This window comes from Amia ocellicauda, chromosome 1 (assembly GCF_036373705.1).
Source record: "Amia ocellicauda isolate fAmiCal2 chromosome 1, fAmiCal2.hap1, whole genome shotgun sequence".
Lineage (NCBI taxonomy): Eukaryota > Metazoa > Chordata > Actinopteri > Amiiformes > Amiidae > Amia > Amia ocellicauda.
Genome location: NC_089850.1, coordinates 39,231,790 through 39,251,902, shown reverse-complemented (window position 1 = coordinate 39,251,902; position 20,113 = coordinate 39,231,790). Strand labels below are relative to the sequence as shown.

Here is a 20,113-nt window from a genome sequence, read left to right as displayed (position 1 = left end):
TTCATAGAATTAATGGTGGGCTTTTAGATGCACAATTCTGATCTGATGCAATTCTCTCTGTAGCATGAAAGAAAATGGAAATGCTGCCCTATGAGGAAAATGGGTTAAGTCTTCTGTGGTGGAGTTGCTGAACAATGAGACTGGGTTATATCTTGAAACAGTGGCTAACGTTTGGGTACATTTCAGCACAGTCTTCAGTTTAAAGTGAAAGTCCCCACAACCAAGGCTAGAGTTTTTCATTATCTATCCCAATGTGGTTAACTCCAAAATCAACAGCCTCTGTACTCCATAGCATTCTACATCAATTCAGTGCCTGCTATTGTTTCTGTGATACTTCCCACAGTGCTGATCCTGGGACAAATCATGCCATCACATTCTAATTACAAATGTTCTCCCGTTGTCTTTCATGAAATATTACTAGTTTTTCCCCTTTTTTAAACAGTGTCCTTGTTCCTGTCAGGCGTATGAACACAATTTCCAGGCCTCACATTGATGTTCTGCAGAATATCTCTGTCACTAGTTAAAGAGTTGTGTCTTCATTGGTAGCAGTTCTGAAGCCCAAGGTCTTGTTTTAGGCTGATGTAGTATGCCTCTTTAAGGAATAGAAAAATTACTTCAGGGTCACATTAGGTCTTCTCCCCTTAAAAAACCCAAAATGTCAAGCATGTTAAACCCTATGCAAAATGTATTAAAAACTTTTAGCTCAGTTCACATTCAGATTGACATTTTGACCTTGTGTACTGCCGAGAATGTGTTATTGGTGCAACTTTAATTTAAGTCTATGTGAAAGCACGTGTTGTGTGACAGTCAACCCCCTAAATGCAAAAAATACTTATCTTAAGAGTTCTTTGTATCTGATGATGATGTGATTACATTTTACATGTAAAGTGACGTATTCTTCTTGTAGACATACATACATAAAAACATACATGCCTGCATACATATAATAAATTCTACTGTGAAATCTATGAATTCATTTTACGACACAAGAAACACTTCGAGCCAATACAGTGCACTATGTCTTTTGAAATTACTGGTATCCCAATTGCTTAATCATATAATTTAGCAGCGGCATAGTTTCCTCCCTGATCACGATGGCTGTCCATTGCAGTTTGCGGTATAATGAGAAGTTTGCAGTAATTCGCTGGATGTGTGATGTATTGGTGGTTACGGCAGGGGCAACGGCAGAGTCTTCATGCTGGCTGATTGGAGTGAGTCATGGAAGTCAGTCATTCAGGGCTGCAGACATATGGAATCACTCAGGAGGTACAGAAGCAGAAGCTGGTAGGTTAAAACATTAATGGTTGTACTGTCAACAAGGGAAGGACGAGCAGAGTATCAGCTTTCTGGTGCTGCAGATCAGCGATGCTTTTTTGTGTGTATCTGCTGGACACCAGAACTTAGAACGATGGATTCAGAACATTGATCGCCAAACTATGTTAAAAAAGATACACTTATTAAACAGTGCTATTTTAGGATGGGTGTATAACATTTTCATTGAACTCTAAAAACAAGTAATATAAATGTTGGGATAAGCCTCATAATAAAACTACAAGGTGATGAGATGGAAACGATGAAGTGTTGATTTTGCTGAGAATTCAATAATGCTGTTAGTATTGCTAATATGTAATACTGTAATAGGCCATCTTTGGGATCAAGGAAGAAACCAGCTCCAACAATGACAAATCCTAAGATGCTGGTTTCACATGCCCCCAGTTCTATTTATTGAGCTTGTCTGTTTCTCATTCAATCTGTATGGCCACAGCACTTTCAAGAACCAGAGAAAAATTAAACTGCACATTATTCTGAGGAAGATAGGTGTTAGATTACAGATTTTTTTTTTTTCAACTGAAAACAAGCTCTTTGCAGATATGCATGACTGATAGTGCATCTGCGGTTTATACAATTTAATGAAGATAATTGGTCTTGGTATGATGGTTAGCTGATGCTGCCATATAAGTATTACTAACACCACTATCAGGATGACTGATAGGGAATTGATGCCTTTATCTGCTTCATGTTACCTCACTAACCAAACTGTGGCTGTTGTGTGGAGCTTTGAAAGGACTACTAGACTACTAGAAGTGAACACGAGCATTGAAAGAGCACCCCAAGGTTTTGGATTGCCTATTCCTGGACTCGCGTATCACATCTAGATTGACTGAAAATTACCATTGACATAAAAATTAACTGGTAAAATCATCTGTTAACCCAACGGAGTAGAATTGCCATTGATGTTTTTTAGAAACATGTAGAAATTCCTCTGGGAGCTGTTGGAAACTCTCAGAATTAGATTTGTCAATATGTGAAAATCCCCCACTTGGGGGAAAAGCGCTATGTGGTTGGCGGCTCTACGTGTAGAAGCCTTTCTCTGTTGGTGAAGGTACACGTGGTGTCCAGTGGAAGTTGTTTACCTGTAATCATTCAGAAAGGGGTTGCAAGTATTTTTGTTAGTTAAAACACTGTATCCAAATGACAAGGATGTCTTGTCGACATCAGTGACTTTGAAAGCGCTTCATCCCATCCTGTTGCAAGCTCACGCCAGGTGCCTGCTGTCTGTGGCTTAGGATGTGGCTTTCTTCAGGCCTGCTTGCTCCAGACACAGGGGAAGCAAGTTGAGTATGCAAAACGAGAGAAACGTTCTCAGCCCTTCCGAGCCATGTCAGGTGAAGTGTGTTCAGTCACATGGCAAGCTCTGGGCTGCCGTGTCGTGCGAAGGCTGCCTTAGCCACTTTCCGGGACTGTTTTTGACACACACAGACACAAAGTGACCCATATTGAACTCTTCTTCTTTTCCTTCTTTTCTTTTAAAAAAAATAAATAATAATAGATTAAAAATGCTTGTCCTCATATGTCAATGTCTAATATTCAGTGTAACACGCAGCTGGCTGAGCCGAAGCTCGGTCTGAAGACAAAAGGTTTCTGTGTGGTCTCTGTTTTGTCTGTGCTTTCTGGGTAAACAGCTACTGAAAAGGATGCAAATGTTAAATTAGTCAATGCTATTTCTCCATGCTTTTTCTCTTTTGACTTAATTTTACTTGGTGAGTCCTGAAACCAATTGAGCTGTTAATAATGAGTGAAGAGAGGTGCTAATAATAGAGGTTTGCTATACAATCCTTGATCATGATATATATAATTTTAAATCACTCATTTAGATACTATGGGATATTTTGATATAGAAATAATCTAAAAACTATGGATTCCGGTGTGGATCAACCCATAAAAAGTCCTGCTCGACTGCCTATGTTCCAGACTTCAGCTGGAGTCTGGGCTGTTCCAAAGTGCACTGTGACGGGGATTCCCCACTGAATGGAGGCCAGGTGCTGCTGGGGCTGGCTTGGCTGGAGTTGATCAGGCTGTCCCTGGCTTGTCGTGCAACAATGACTCTTGTGGCTTAGCTGGCACATGTGAGCTCCATTTTGTCATTGAGAGCCTCCATAGCCATCCTTAAGATTGTATATCTCTATGATTCTGTGAGAAGAAGAGGATCGTTTTGGAAGTCCACTTTCTTGCTTCTCAAAGCAGACCTGCTACAGTGAGCTGAGTTGATTTACAATTGATGATTCCAAATTGACATAAAAATCTAAGATCAATAGACAGAAAGAAAAGCAAAAAATAAACAAAAAACATGCGGGCTACATTTTCAAGGTGCCTTGCCTTTGTTATTTCTTAACCGTTGCTTCCTCTGAAGTAACTCTACAGTGATGTAATGATTCCCTCCAAAAGGCTAAACCTCTGGAACACACTTTCAGAAAGTGTTTACATTAATAGTATCAGTTATCATTTTTAAGAGGTTCAATGCTGTTGGTGTTTTTTTTATTATTTATTATACTTATTAGAGATCAAAAGCGGATCTTGAATAAGCAGTACAACTTACGATGTTTGCAGTTCTTTGAAGTGGTCAGTTTGGCGAACCGTACGGTGAAATTCATATTGGAGCCATAGCAGCCCCACACTGCAACACTTAAATGTAGCCGTCCTACTGAATTATCTGCCTTTTACAATACTATAGGATAATTTTATTTTTCTGGATTTTTTTCTGCTGATTAATATTTGAATCCTGCATATTTCTTAAATTTTTGAAAATAGGATCATTCATATTTGTGCATGATATGTTTTGATAATCACCGCCCTGTTAGAGTCATCTATGTGTATGCTAATCTAGAATTGTACAATTCTAAGACACATTATTTATGTCCAATAAAGATGCATCTGTATTTGATACTGCTAATTGATAATCACTCATTAGATGAGGCAAAGGGATAAGTTGGGGGTTTTCTTTTATATATATTTTTTGATTTTACAGTTAAAGCCTAACTTAATTTAAGTTGTGCTTGTGTATACATTCCCTTAAGTGTAGCATCATTAGTGGGAAGTTATCTGTAATACTTCTATATGGGCTGTGATGTACTTATCAAACAAGGTAAATCTAGTTTTGTTGCTTACTCATCATTGCGTCATCACTTTGTCTTTTTACAAATAGAGTAGAGAAGGTATAACTATACACATATCCAAAATATCAACTGAATTGAAGCCTGAGTTCTTCATCTGTATTTTACAATTAGACTTATGAAGAGCACACCCATTTTATCACTTTGTATCCAGAAATTTTGTACTGGCACACTGGAACAGTATCCAAAATCTTGAGACAGTCTAAACACAACTGATCAAAATGTCTGTAACCCTTTCAGCCCAGTTCATTCAGATGGTTGTTGTATTTGTAATGTTTTGTATACTATCTGGATATATTATGTATCCAAATGACAATACACATTGAGTTTCTGCCGCAGACCGCCTATGATCAGGTGCTGGCGGCAAACAAATAGGATGCAGATTTAGCAGGGCCGTGGTTGTGTTTTTAATTGCTTCACCTTTAACCGATTTGTTCTTCATTTCTGCAGAGCTTTGGCTGAATTAATTGTGACAAAGGTCCAGAAGTAAAGTCCTGCCTGGACTAATTATGTCACACGATACAAGACATTTCCCAATAATGATGAAAAATAGTGGAAAGGAGCTGCATGAATACTTACTTAAACACAACATTGTAACTATTATTTATCTGACTCTGACTCAGGTTTAATCAATTGTTGGAGGCTCAGAAATCTTTGTGCGTGTGTGCATATAATTTGAAAAATGATAAGGGTAATCATTGCATGGGATTAACTTGTCAGGGATAGTTTTTTTATAATGTACTACAAACTCTTTACAGGGTGACTGTTCAGTGAATCGAAGTGGTAGATAGCGTTATAGTGCTCATTCCCCATTGTACAAAGTTGTCTCTCTGTGTAATCTCTTGGGAAACACATGTTTGATAATTTACAGATACATCACTGTCCCAAAATAAGCATGTGCTCCTTCAAAATGAATTAATCTAGTTATTTGATATTCTTTGAACATAAGTGAATGTACACTCTTCCTAATTTACACACATATGGGTTGTCATGTTTTTACGCTACACTAATGGGTTTGTATCAATTTTCATGTGACACCTCTGTCCAGAGTGTATAGTATTCTCTGAGGAGAAATAGCTGGGTGGTTAGAGGTTTGGAGTACACTACAGAAGGTTGTGGGTTTGGGCTTGGGAGTAGACACTCATAAGACATCCTAAAACTATAATGAATATCAGTATGGAGGTTTACATTCCCTAAGTGTTAATGCTATTCATATTATTTCAGCACTTGAATTATTGAGCTGTGAAGACTTCCTGTCTGTGGGGAGAAATGACATGCAATCTGATGTTGAATGATTTAAAAACTGAGTTAGATTTTTATTCTCTCTAAGAGAACAATTGATTCATTAAAATAAATAGTCTTTAGGTTATGAGGGTTATTCTGGAAAGAAAACTTTATAACAGGAAAAAAATATAGTTTTAAAAGAAGGAAAAGAGAAAAAGTGAATTCCCAGGAACAGGGCGGCTCAACCAGACTCCTGAAAATGTTTTACAAACAGAAGCTGTGGTTTATTTTAAACGCCGTTTGTGCGTATTTTCAAAATTACCAATAGTAACCATTTCCTGTTATTCAAGGAATGGTGTCTTTATTGCTTTGTGACTGGAAGAAGCATAATCCACTTTATGTTGCTTGTTTTCCTGATCTGTGACCTACACAAAGTCCATGTTATTTCGCAATACTTGTAGTCATACATTAAGGTTAAGACACTTAAAAAGCATTACCTGATGTTAAGCAGTAATTTTTCCGGACACAGTGGTCTCACAGGCTTGCCATAGTAAGTACGCACAATAAGTTTGCCATTTACTGTGGTCTCTTGTTGGTTTAATAATGCTGTTTTACTGGTTTGGAATTTACAGTACTATTTTAAATAAACCAGAATTCTTTATGGTTGTTAATCGTTCTTCCCCATTTGAATTTCTGAATATATGTACAACACTTCTCTTAAACCAACCATTAAAGAAATATCATTATGAATTAATGTATTTTAATGTATTTAATATATACTGCTGCACACTTTAGATAAAATAACTTATGTTGAATATTTTTTACATATTTCACAACAGCTTTAGCATTGTGTTGTTGTTTTGAAAGTTATTTAAAGCAAGACAGGAACCTAGTAATTCTGTCCTCATATTCATTAATACTTATTTAATTGTTGTGTATGATATTTGGCAATAGAAAATTATCATTCTCAAAAATAAACTCAAGTCTCAAGTAACTCAAGAGTAGTGTACATGCTCAAAGTTAATTTTGGCCTTCTATAAACTTTGCACTCAGATTACTGGAGGCTTGTTTCACATTACCAAAGTAACCTAACATTGTACAACATATCTTTACATTGCCACAACTTGAAAGATAAATGGTCTGTGAACCTCTTTTAGAAGTCCAATCAGCATCACAGTTTGAAACACATGGGCTCCCCCCGTGCACCTATCCTTTTACAAAGCTAGCAGAGCTGATAGGATAAACCTCTACATCTTCTGGGGGATTCCACATATCCCTTCTGCCTGGCTCAGACGTTTGATTTTTGTTTCTCTGAAAATATGAGGAGATTTAACATGATTACCAAAAAATATATATTAATAACCACCCACTTATCTCTTTATCATCTGGTTGCCAAAGAAACGCTTGTGATTTACAGGTAACATATGTTTATAATAAGGTAATCTGCAGGGGATTTGGGTGAGAGCGGCAGCAGTAGGGGGGGATATATGAGAGCCTTTAGCTTTCACTTTTGAGACTAACTGACTGGTGATAAAGCACACCTTTTTGTTGACATAACACATGCAAGTCGCCCCCCCAAAACACACAACTTGGGATTGTAGTTAGGAATGTAAACTTTTTATCAGTGTTATTAGTTTAATATCTTTTGGTCCCTTTTACAAAGCTGTAATGCACAGCAGTGATGTCACTTCAATGTTTAATAATAAAAATGCAAATTTAAATGACATGCTAATTTATTGATGTACACAATACAATCTGTAGTGTTTGATTGTCCTATCATTGTGACATTTCTTGGACTTATATTTTCTTTAGTTTTATTTTACAATATGAGGTATGTGTAGCACTTTAATTTGTGGCTAGTTAATTCCAGACTCGTCTTTAGTCAGCTTCAGTAATTAATTATGGCATTGAGTTTCTAACCTTATGAGCAAATCCGTATATAATTTGTTTTATAAGATTTTATACAGTCATTCACATGTAGTCACAGCAAACAGGTGTTTTTACAATGCAGTATGAATGCACACATACTACTGTTTTCACACAGTGAGTCAGTTGAAATTTGTATTTCAAATAAGTTTCCTTGTGTAATGGGCTCCGAATGTCATGATTTCCCTGGCAAGAGTGCTGCACACAATAACAGACTCTATATGTAATGTTGTAAATGGTGCCAGAAAGTATGCTTTGTTTGTTTGTTAGTTTTTTTGTTTGTTTTTGTTTTTTTTGTCAGAGGTTCACACTTTACTTCGAAAGGATTTCAACTCAGGCATAATATCTGTTAAGGAAAAAACATCAAGATGTTGTAATGACTCAGGAGTACTTTACATAATGGCTCACATATAATTACAAATTAGAACAGACACACACACAATTATAGTGATAATAACACTTGGTCACAACATTGACTTTCTTGGATTCACCCTGTGCAGTTCTACATCTGCTCTGTAATACGGCATTGTGTTCAGTAAGCACTTTTTAATTACATGAAGGTTACAAAGCACCTCCCTCCCCACCCGCCAACAACAACAACAAAAAGATTCCTCTGCTGCTTCATCTTATTCTGTTATATCCCAGATGCGAATCAGGTATATACATTACTCTCACAGTAGTGCGCTCTGCAGTCTTAAAATAGAGCCGGACACACCCAGACCCACCCTTTCCGTAAGCACAGCGCAGCTGGAAAAAGTGCTGTCCAGCTTGGTAGGCAAACACAGACTGAAAATGTATTTCAAAGCATACATTGGGGTAAAACTGCACAATATTATTTGGGCTGTGGGCTTGGGTGCATTGCTTTGCATTTGTTATTTTACTTGTTGGTGGAATCCAAAATTAGTTGATATCTGTTTAATTAAATTATTTTGTTCTGTTTATTTGAGAGGGACATCGTCCAACGTGTCATAAGATGCATTGTATCCAAATATAGTCTACATTTAAAGAAGCTTTTTTTTTTTTTCTGCAGCTACAATTTGTTTACGTTATTCTGCATTTTGGTGAGAAGATAGATCCTTTCAATGGGCAGACTTTTTCACTCCAATAGCAGCTGGAAAATTAAGACTGAAATTGCATGACATATATAAACATGTTTACAAGAGGAGGAATTATTGGCCATCGTGGGTCTGAGAAATCCAGACAAGAAGTATCAAGATTATTGTTCTCTGTGTAATTTAACAGTGAGTAAAACAGTCAAGGAAATTAAGGTAGAAGTCAGTACACTAAAGAAGACTGACAGGAAACATCGGGACTCTGCTGAACTCGACTGTGCAGTGAAGAGAGAGATGATGAAAAAATAACATTCTGACAAATTTGATTTAGTTTAGGCTTTTGGTGCCGTGTTGTGTTATCAGAGAAGAATGAGCTGTAGTAATAAGTTTGCTCTGGAAAGACTTATAGAGAACGTTTACAAAGCCTGAGACCAGAAACGGCAGAGCTAATGGAATGTCTTTACAAGCATTGAAAGATCTCAAGAATGGGAAGCAATGGAGTAACCTGTCAGATTAGAGATGATCTTCATAGAGAAATTACCAAACATTGTCAAAGTACTACCATTTTGTGACCAATGAGTTATATATTTTTTTCAGGGGCAGGAATGCTGCTTATAAATGACTTTTTGTCTTTTTCCAAGAAGATGTAGCGTCTGAAATATAAGCAGAAAAAAGATTAAGCCTGGAAAGAAGATCAAGGACAAAATTAACATGTGGGGCTCCAGACTGACTACATCTTATTTTTTTCGTGACAGAATTTTCTTATTTTTTTAATGTTCTTAACCAGTTGCCAGTAGTGCCTGGAAATGTTCTGGTCAATATTCTACATTTAAATACTTTTAAGTGTTTCTATGTAAACTTAATGATGGACCTGTGATGTAGGATGAAAGAACGCAGAACAGCGAATGATCAAATTGAGCATGGTGTGTTGAGCTGACGATCAGTGTTTGCTGTAGGTCAGAGCCATGATGAATACCAACCTGCTCCTTTGTTGTATTGAGGTGGCAGAGCACTGTAGATAAGAAAAGTGACCTTCATTAATCTTACACATGTTGTGTTTTATTTCTGAAGAATCTGCACCGTCACATTACATGTGTTGTTTTTGAGCCATATATTGAGCCTCTGATTCGTTTGTGTCACATTCTGAAGGTGGATGAAAAAGTGGATCCTAAACATTTTTTCAAATCCTAAAATGTTCTGGAGGCAATGGAATGTTCTGCTCACAGCCTGGACTGAAATGTTTAAATGACTCGACTGCACTCAGACTTACCCCTATGTTACGCTCATTAAGGATTTCAGATCATTGTTTTGGAATTCAAATTTGGAAGAATTTACTCTGCTATATTTAAAATGTTCCAGACAAAGCTGTAAAAAATATTTTAAAATATGTAATTTTTTCATGTTAAAAAGCTTTACCGTAAGGGGAGAGGAATGGCAGATCCCGGTGACTTGGTTTCCCTGTCAGTCAGCCCAATTCCTCAAATTTAGCAGATTTTTGCATCACATTTTATCTATCACTTTTCTCCTCCAAATATGTATGCAAACTTCAAACACCTGCTTGAGTTCATCAAATTGGCTTAAAATGAAATATAAACCTGAATTATAACTGACATGACCATTTTTAAGTCCTGTGTTTTGACATTGTTTTCATTATTATTAATTTGAGAGAAATATTACAGGGGGGAATGAAACAACAGTGTTATAAAGGAGCTGAATTACAGATATATTTATAATTATTTGATCGAAATCTTCACTGTGTCTGCACAAATACATTTGGAAACTAAACTATCTGGCATTAAAATGAAATATTATAAGCAAGCAATGCTTAGTGGCACTGAAAAGGATTTATCTAACTTGTACGTGCGAAATATGGATAAGGGCTTTGCCTTTTTTCAATATAAACATTAAGTGATGCCAAAGAGTAATGTAAAACATACTGAAGTGGCATCGCATTCAATATCCGGATAGCACTTCTGTAGACATCTGTGAAGTATTTGCAATATTAGGTTTCCATTAATAAACGAGAAGAAAGTAATTAACAACATTTTTGGTTAATGTCTTGGGCTCTCTATTGGGAACACGTAAATCAATATAGGCTGTTTGCTAAATATAACCTTTGTTGAGAAAAGTTGATATAAAAAGTAGTTTTATGACCAAGATTCCTGTTATTTTAAGATTCTTCTGTTTTTTCTGTGTAGAAAAAAGGGTACATAAAAATTCTGTAAGTGGAGATGGGGGCCAGGGATCCATCTTCAAAAAACTGACTTGGCCAGGATTAGGTTCAAATCTAATGTCCTCCAATGTGGTCTATTAACTGTAATGAGGTCTGTTGGCACCATTTAAAGCATGATGTCAGCATGTAGTGCATACAAAACAGTGCAGCCTATTGTAGAAAAATGGGTATTATATTGAAGATGGTCTCAGTGTGACCTTAACTCACCTTTAAGTGTTTCTTACTTTTGAATACAGGGTATCAAAGGAAACCAGTTTGGCCAGCTCTTCGCTCAAGTGCATCTTTAAAGGTTTCAGTTATTTTTTCATATTTGGGGTGCTCTTGGGATTTTTAGGACTCATGTGGCTGGGTGAACAACCCTGGAACGTTGTGTTACAACTCACTAATCCTACCTGTTTCTTCACTTTACTCAGTGCCAGGCTGAGAACACAGCTCTTCACAGAAGCCTTCCTTATAACTGCCAATAGAATAAATAGGCCCAGTGTTTTGTTTGACTGTAGTTTGCGTTCGCTAACTTGGATTTAGATTTGGCAAAAGGGCTGGCTGAATCCGTTACTGTGGGCAATAGTGGTGTTAAGTTCAGATGGCTTTTAAGAAACAGTTAATGCTCAGACAGACCACGGGTAATTCCCCTGTTTTATTTTCATGCCACCCCTATCCAACAGCCTGGTATTCTGCACCATGTAATGTATAGAGGCATATTTCAGCCAATTAATCAACATTGTATGAATATTCTCAGCGCCTCCACTTGTCACTGACATTTAAAGGCTACAGAAATATTTATTATGTAGGTTTTTTGTCAGTAAGAGTAGTAATTTAAAATTAAAGCGTTTCCAAAATTATAACAATGTGGGTTTAAGAATCAAAGCGAAACATACACACCCCCTGTAATTTCTTCTGTTGGTGAGTCTGTTAACTAATAGTGGTGGAATCAGTTTCCAGTTTTCTTTTTCTGCCAGACAAGGTCAGTTATAAGTATGAGAAATAAACAGTGTTACACAGACATAGGAGTCAAGAGTCTGTTTTTGAAAAAGTGCATCTGGTTTATTTTGGGAAAATTATCCCCATATTTTCTTCATTACCCTGTATGAATAATATTTGAAAATAAGCTTTTTTATATTATTAATTTATTTATTTTAACAGGGTAATAAACAAGACTTTATAGGTTTAAAAATACTCCGAATGCGCCTTTAAATGCACTAATACATATAATGAAAAACAGAACTTCTACACTTCTCCAAATATTTTGATGGAGTATGATGGATTGGTTGTGAAAGGCACTATATAGAATATTGTTGATTTGTTCTTGATTTGCAGCAAAATATTTCATGTGATATTTAAAAAAAAAAATCCAGTTCAAGTATTCTAAAATACGGAAGCTTATTAGCGCCACAGAGAAAAAAACAATTATTGCATTAATATGAGATAATGTTGCGTATTTTGCACATTGTTTAATCAGAATAAAGCTTACCGTGCTGTAGAGTAGTTCCTCTTCCAACTCCAGACTGGTGAAGGTTCCGCTGAACCTCCTATTCTAAAGAATGATCTGAATCTGGAAGCATGCTTATCTCGTATTAACGCAATAATTATTGCGAAATTATGCAATAGTATCTTATATTAACACAATATTTATTGCGAAGTGACACAATATTATCTTGTATTAATGCAATAATTATTGCACAATTACGCAATATCTCATATTAACACAATTATTATTTTGAAATTATGCAATATTATCTTGTATTAATACAATATATTTATTTTCTCTGTGGCGCTAATAAGCTTCCGTACTAAAACATGCCTACAAACATAGTTTGACTTTGATATTTACAAAGCTGTTCCAGCCTTGGATAATTGTAAAGACATTTAAAAACGACTGTCCACAGAGATTCATGTTGGTTTTAACACCGTAATGGCTCTGTGTGTCATGAGATGCCTTGTGGCGGCTTTATCCACCAGTATGCTCAATAGCCCAACAGTGCTCTCATGAAACAGTAGTACTCAGAATTTTGTAATCAGTTCTGTAAGTATTCTTGAACATGCAGCCTGCAAAGCATCCTATACATGACAGGTCCACAGAATTAACAAAAGCTGATGTGAAGTCATGTAAGATCTTCAGCAACTGGCAGTTGCCTCAAGTCTACTTGCAGGTTGCTGCTGCTTTCAAATGGGCCCCCTGCTGATTTGCCTTTTGTGGATACTTTACAATTTTCACAGAGGATTTGCCAAAGTGATGCAGATTGAATCTACATAATTCTAAAAGGCCATGATCCATCGTGATTTTATATTCATAGTATCACTATTTCTAGAACCAGAACATAATTTTCTATCCGTAATTATTTCTGTGTTTTTGAGCTCTCCTGTAGGTAGCTAATCTTTTGTTATATCCTCCACTTGTTGGCACTTGCACTGTTTAGTGAAGAGGTAAGATGCCAGTCCAAATAATTGTATAAAACTAATGAGCACTGGTAAGAAATGAGTGTGTGTTCAGGTGCTTCCAAAAATGAAAGTTGCATAAAAACTAATCAGTTATTTCAAGCAAAGCTTTTATCTTTTTTTTTGGTATAATCAGACATTTATTTCCCATTGAAATATTAACAGGAACTTAGCTGCTACCTGTCTCTTCTGGATATTAGTTCAGAGGGTGAGAAAGCATTAATGACCATTCATTCAGTAGAGTTATTTGTGGGAAAAAAAAAAATATATATATATATATATATATATGTTGTTAAGATGTTTCTATTCAGCCCTTCAGGAAAGATATGCAGGATAGGCTTTATAAAGTTCTGCCTCTTTCCGCAGATGCTTTTACAGACATTACAGACAATTGTAAAATGTATTATGCTTTGAATTTCACTGTATTATGTAAATTTGAATTTGTAATGTTTTGACTTGTACTGAACTGTATTTTTGAACTCTGTATTGGGCTTATATTTTGTAAGTCGCCCTGGATAAGGGTGTCTGCCAATAAATAAATAATAATAATAATAATAATAATAATAATAATAATAATAATAATTCACAGATCTGACTTTTTTGTGGACTCAGACGAAGAAGCTTCTAGATCCCATGTACTTGACCTATGAAAAATGGATATAACTCTCCTAAACCCTATGATGTCCATTCGTTCATAACCAAATCTTCTCTTTCTGCCTTAATTATGTGGTGATTACTGTGCTTGATTTGACCCTGGGGTTATTTAGTAAACCCCTTGTTATGAATGACTGCATTAAGACTGAATAGGCCTTCAGGGTTTGATTAAGGAAATCCGAAGAATTAATCTTACTTCATTCTCATCTTACCCAGGAAATATTATTGCTATGTGAAACTAATAATAAGTTAAGATAGATATTCATTTATTTGATTTTGATTTGGTTTATTATTTGGAGGGGGCTTAATTATTTTACGATATACACATATACTGTATATTGTTGCCATTATTATTATTATTATTATTATTATTATTATCGTGATTAATTACACCATACAATAAGTAGAGCGGAGTAGAATTATTTTCCTTGTATAAACTTTATTTCTGAACTTGTGTAATGAAAGGGGATGTGGTGAATTTACACAAAAGCAGTTTCTTCCCTTCTCTGGCAGACTTGTGAATGGATATGTCAGACAAGTGAAGTTCTCTTAATGGGCTGTTGCATCATTAGCCTTCTTTTTTGTATGTAGAAGACATGCATGTATCACCATACACTCTAAGAAGAAATGGGTCCAGTAAGAACCTTTAAGGAAACCATAAAAAGTTATTTGAGGGGGTTCCTAGAAGAACCCAAGAAAAATGTAATAAAGGTATTATTATATATGTATCATCACCATTACCGCCCGTATCAGTACACTGCTGGATGAAGGCCTCCCCAAGATGTTTCCATTTTCTTCTGTCTACAGCTTCTCCTTTCCATGTCATGCCTGCACAGTTTATGATTTAATCTTTCCATCTTTAATGTTGTCTTCTCTGTCTTTTTTCATCTCTTTGGATCTATTTGATAGCTTCCTTTGTTCATCTTTGATCTGTTTTTGAAATTTATTCTGGCCCATTGCCATTTTTACATTTTCACTCTTTCAATGACGTCACATGTTTTTGTTTGTTCTCGGGGCATTTCATTTATTTTCATTCATCTCTTGTTATTTCATGCGTCTTTGTGTCTGTAACATTCTGTAACATTTTTGCATTTGGTGAGCAGGTTTCATAACCATAAAGTGAGCACTGGTAGGATGCATTGATTAAATACTTTTCTCTTGAGGGAAATAGATTTTTCTTCCAAATGTACTCCGTCCCATTTCCATCTTCATTTGATTTCTTCCAGTGCTGATTTAGACATAACATATGCATAGCTCTGGGAAAAATAAAGAGACCACTGCAAAATTATCAGTTTCTCTGGTTTTACGATTTATTTGAGTAAAATTAACATTTTTGTTTTATTATATAAACTACTGACAATATTTCTCCCAAATTCCAAATAAAATTATGAATGGGATGGAATGGCTGCCATACATGTAGAGATGCTGATTTAAGAAAATGTGGTCTCTTATTTTTTTCCAGAGCTGTGTGTGTGTGTGTATATATATATATATATATATATATATATATATATACACTCACCTAAAGGATTATTAGGAACACCTGTTCAATTTCTCATTAATGCAATTATCTAACCAACCAATCACATGGCAGTTGCTTCAATGCATTTAGGGGTGTGGTCCTGGTCAAGACAATCTCCTGAACTCCAAACTGAATGTCTGAATGGGAAAGAAAGGTGATTTAAGCAATTTTGAGCGTGGCATGGTTGTTGGTGCCAGACGGGCCGGTCTGAGTATTTCACAATCTGCTCAGTTACTGGGATTTTCACGCACAACCATTTCTAGGGTTTACAAAGAATGGTGTGAAAAGGGAAAAACATCCAGTATGCAGCAGTCCTGTGGGCGAAAATGCCTTGTTGATGCTAGAGGTCAGAGAAGAATGGGCCGACTGATTCAAGCTGATAGAAGAGCAACTTTGACTGAAATAACCACTCGTTACAACCCAGGTATGCAGCAAAGCATTTGTGAAGCCACAACACGTACAACCTTGAGGCGGATGGGCTACAACAGCAGAAGACCCCACCGGGTACCACTCATCTCCACTACAAATAGGAAAAAGAGGCTACAATTTGCACAAGCTCACCAAAATTGGACAGTTGAAGACTGGAAAAATGTTGCCTGGTCTGATGAGTCTCGATTTATGTTGAGACATTCAGATGGTAGAGTCAGAATTTGGCATAAACAGAATGAGAACATGGATCCATCATGCCTTGTTACCACTGTGCAGGCTGGTGGTGGTGGTGCAATGGTGTGGGGGATGTTTTCTTGGCACACTTTAGGCCCCTTAGTGCCAATTGGGCATCGTTTAAATGCCACGGCCTACCTGAGCATTGTTTCTGACCATGTCCATCCCTTTATGACCACCATGTACCCATCCTCTGATGGCTACTTCCAGCAGGATAATGCACCATGTCACAAAGGTCGAATCATTTCAAATTGGTTTCTTGAACATGACAATGAGTTCACTGTACTAAACTGGCCCCCACAGTCACCAGATCTCAACTCAATAGAGCATCTTTGGGATGTGGTGGAATGGGAGCTTCATGCCCTGGATGTGCATCCCACAAATCTCCATCAACTGCAAGATGCTATCCTATCAATATGGGCCAACATTTCTAAAGAATGCTTTCAGCACCTTGTTGAATCAATGCCACGTAGAATTAAGGCAGTTCTGAAGGCGAAAGGGGGTCAAACACAGTATTAGTATGGTGTTCCTAATAATCCTTTAGGTGAGTGTATATTAGTACTGTGCAAAGGTTTTAGACAGGTGTGAAAAAATGCTGTAAAGTAAGAATGCTTTCAAAAATAGACATGTTAATAAATTATATTTATCAATTGACTAAATGCAATATGAGTTAACAGAAGGAAAATCTAAATCAAATCCATATTTGGTGTGACCACCCTTTGCCTGCAAAACAGCATCAATTCTTCTAGGTAGACTTGCACAAAGTCAGGGATTTTGTAGGCATATAGTCAGGTGTCTGATTAAACAATTATACCAAACAGGTGCTAATGATCATCAATTCAATATGTAGGTTGAAACACAATCATTAACTGAAGCAGAAACAGCTGTGTAGGAGGAATAAAACTGGGTGAGGAACAGCCAAACTCAGTTAACAAGGTGAGGCTGCTGAAGAAAGTTTACTGTCAAAAGTCATACACCATGGCAAGACTGGGCACAGCAACAAGACACAAGGTAGTCATACTGCATCAGCAAGGTCTCTCCCAGGCACAAATTTCAAGGCAGACAGGGATTTCCAGATGTGCTGTCCAAGCTCTTTTGAAGAAGCACAAAGAAACGGGCAACGTTGAGGATCGTAGACGCAGTGGTCGGCCAAGGAAACTTACTGCAGCAGATGAAAGACGCATCATGCTTACTTCCCTTCGCAATCGGAAGATGTCCAGCAGTGCCAGCAGCTCAGAATTGGCAGAAAACAGTGGGACCCTGGTACACCCATCTACTGTCCGAAGAAGTCTGGTCAGAAGTGGCCTTCATGAAAGACTTGCGGCCAAAAAGCCATACCTCCGACGTGGAAACAAGGCCAAGCGACTCAACTATGCATGAAAACACAGGAACTGGGGTGCAGAAAAATGGCAGCAGGTGCTCTGGACTGATGAGTCTAAAGTTGAAATATGTGGCTGTACATGAATGAGTGTCTGCAGGCAACAGTGAAGCATGGTGGAGGTTCCTTGCAAGTTTTAGGCTGCATTTCTGCAAATAGAGTTGGGGATTTGGCCTACCTGCCGAGTTCCTTCAAAAACTGTGTCCAAGTGTACCTAGAAGAATTGAATTTGTTTTGAAGGCAAAGGGTGGTCACACCAAATACGGATTGATGTAGATTTTTCTTCTGTTCAGTCACTTTTCATTTAGTTAATTAATAAATATAATCATAAGCATTTCTTCACACTTGCCTAAAACCTTTGCACAGTAATTTATATACACACACACAGTGCATTGCAAAAGTATTCAGACAACTGACCAATTTTCTCATATTACAGAATTACAAATGGTACATTGACATTTCATTCTGTTTGATGTTTTATTTTAAAACATTGAAACTCAAAATCACTTATTGTAAGGTGACATTGGTTTTATGTTACATATGTTTTATGTGGAAATATGAAAAACTGAAACATATACACAAACACATACACACAGATACAGTATGTTAAATTAAAATAAATACACACAGGTCTGTTTGTATGAAATGTTGTCTGCTTCAGACATTGGACACTTTCAACTTGTAATATGTAAAAGTTGAGCACCAGATTGTGGTAAAGCAAGTTAACCCCTCCTAATCTTAATACTTACAAGATAATAGATTTAGAAACTGTTAATATTCACTATTTTATTAACTATTTGTGTATTTCTTCTTTTCTGTTTTACTTTTTTAATAATAATAATAATAATAATAATAATAATAATAATAATTATTATTATTATTATTATTATTATTATTATTATTATTATTACTTAAATCCAGCTTTGTTATTATAAACACTTTAAGATACACACCAGTGAAATCCTGGAGGTTTACTCTTAGCTAATAAATGAATGAAAACTGCTGTTGTGGAAAACTGACATTTGGTTCAGTGCCTGCACCATTACAATTATTTTCTGATGTGTGGAATTGAAATATATATTATTTAACACCATCTCTGAGAGACCTGGCTCTTAGCAAATTCTTAAGTTACTACTGTATTTAACATGTGTTTAAAACCTCCTTGAGTCATCAATGGGGGGCTTCTCTGTGGGGCAGTATATGCCTTCACACACAGTATTAATCATATTAAGAGAGACAGATGGAGAGAGGACTGCTATACCGCAAACAAATATACACTACTATGCACTGAAGAATGTATAATGTAGACAAAAGCATGCAGTTCTCAATGCTGTATAAATCTACTTAGCTGGGGTCAATAAACCAGCCCCGGCTAACATTCACACAATTGCTGTTACTTTAAAAATAAATACAAGTGTGGAAGTGAAGGAACAGAACCAGGGATTGTGCTTGTGTGAACAGACACATAGGCTCCCCAGTACAGTACACCCAGCAGTTATGAACAAAGCTCTATCATATGGCATGTTGAAATACGGAAAAGACTAAATGTAGAAGGCACTTGTTTAGGGCACACCGTATGTTCACAATTATAGTCATGTTTATTGCACTATGTATTTGATACATTTTATGTTTTTCTTTCCATTCTCCCTAATTGCTTTTATCAAAGTCTTTTGATGGGGCTCTGAAACTGAATTTCCTCCAGCCCTATAAACTGCACTTTATTTTGGAGGCGTTGTTGAGACTACAGAAAAACTTTTCCTCATTTTGCTGAGAGAGAAATGATTGATCACTGTCCAGTCTGCGATTCTAGAAAGACAGTTGTCTCGATAGTTTCCTGGTCAGAACTGAAGCCCTTTGTGACTAAACAAATGGAATAAATTATGCAACTGGAGTAAATTATAGATTTTCCTTTGGCAGTCATCAGGATTTGTTACATTAAAAATGTATTTATGTGAAGAAAAGAAATGAAATGGGGATGTAGTAAAACGTAATTGACAGCGCTCTGCTAGTGATCTCCAGCTTTCTTTTTCAAGGAGACCTTTTTTGTTATTTTTTGCATGTATATTTATGTAAATATATATTTATAATTTGGGATCAATAATTAATTGAAGAGCTCAGCAATTTCTTTGCAAAACTTGGATATTTAGATATTCAAACTCTCCTTTTTCTGCTATGTGATAGTGGTATTTTTCTTTTCTGTTAAAGTGTCTGCTGATTTTTTTATTTTGAACTCGTTAAAAAAACTAGATGGAACACCAACTCAGTCAGACAGCTCTCTCAATGTATTAATCCTCTCTGGTTATCAGTTTAATAAAACTATTAACACTCCGGGTCATTAACTGCATTTAACTGCCAAGAATGATGTAGTATGTCAACGTATTTCACGCCCTTCACACGCCTCAAACATCTAAAAGTGAAAGGAATGGGAATCCTTGGGCAATTATGGAAAAACTAAGGACTCATTGCTAAACAGCACAGCAAAATACCATAGCTTCGGTGTTTCTTCTGATGAAGGAGAGTTCTGTTTTTTGTGTTCTTGTCACAGCTGAGATTGAGCTCTTTTCAGAGTTGTGT

General features: G+C 36.4%; 1 protein-coding gene across 3 annotated transcripts in view; it reads left to right on the top strand.

Moving 5' to 3' along the window:
- The window catches only part of supt3h (SPT3 homolog, SAGA and STAGA complex component), a 174,984-nt gene that overhangs the window by 70,649 nt on the left and 84,222 nt on the right, over positions 1-20,113 (top strand). The window contains exon 1 of one of the 3 annotated variants that reach the window (XM_066704365.1): positions 6,142-6,225. The exons of the other annotated variants lie outside the window; for them this stretch is intronic. The gene's annotated coding sequence lies outside the window, so the exon portion shown is untranslated. Of the gene's footprint in view, positions 1-6,141; positions 6,226-20,113 lie in introns of those variants that run through there. 3 annotated transcript variants of the gene reach the window in all.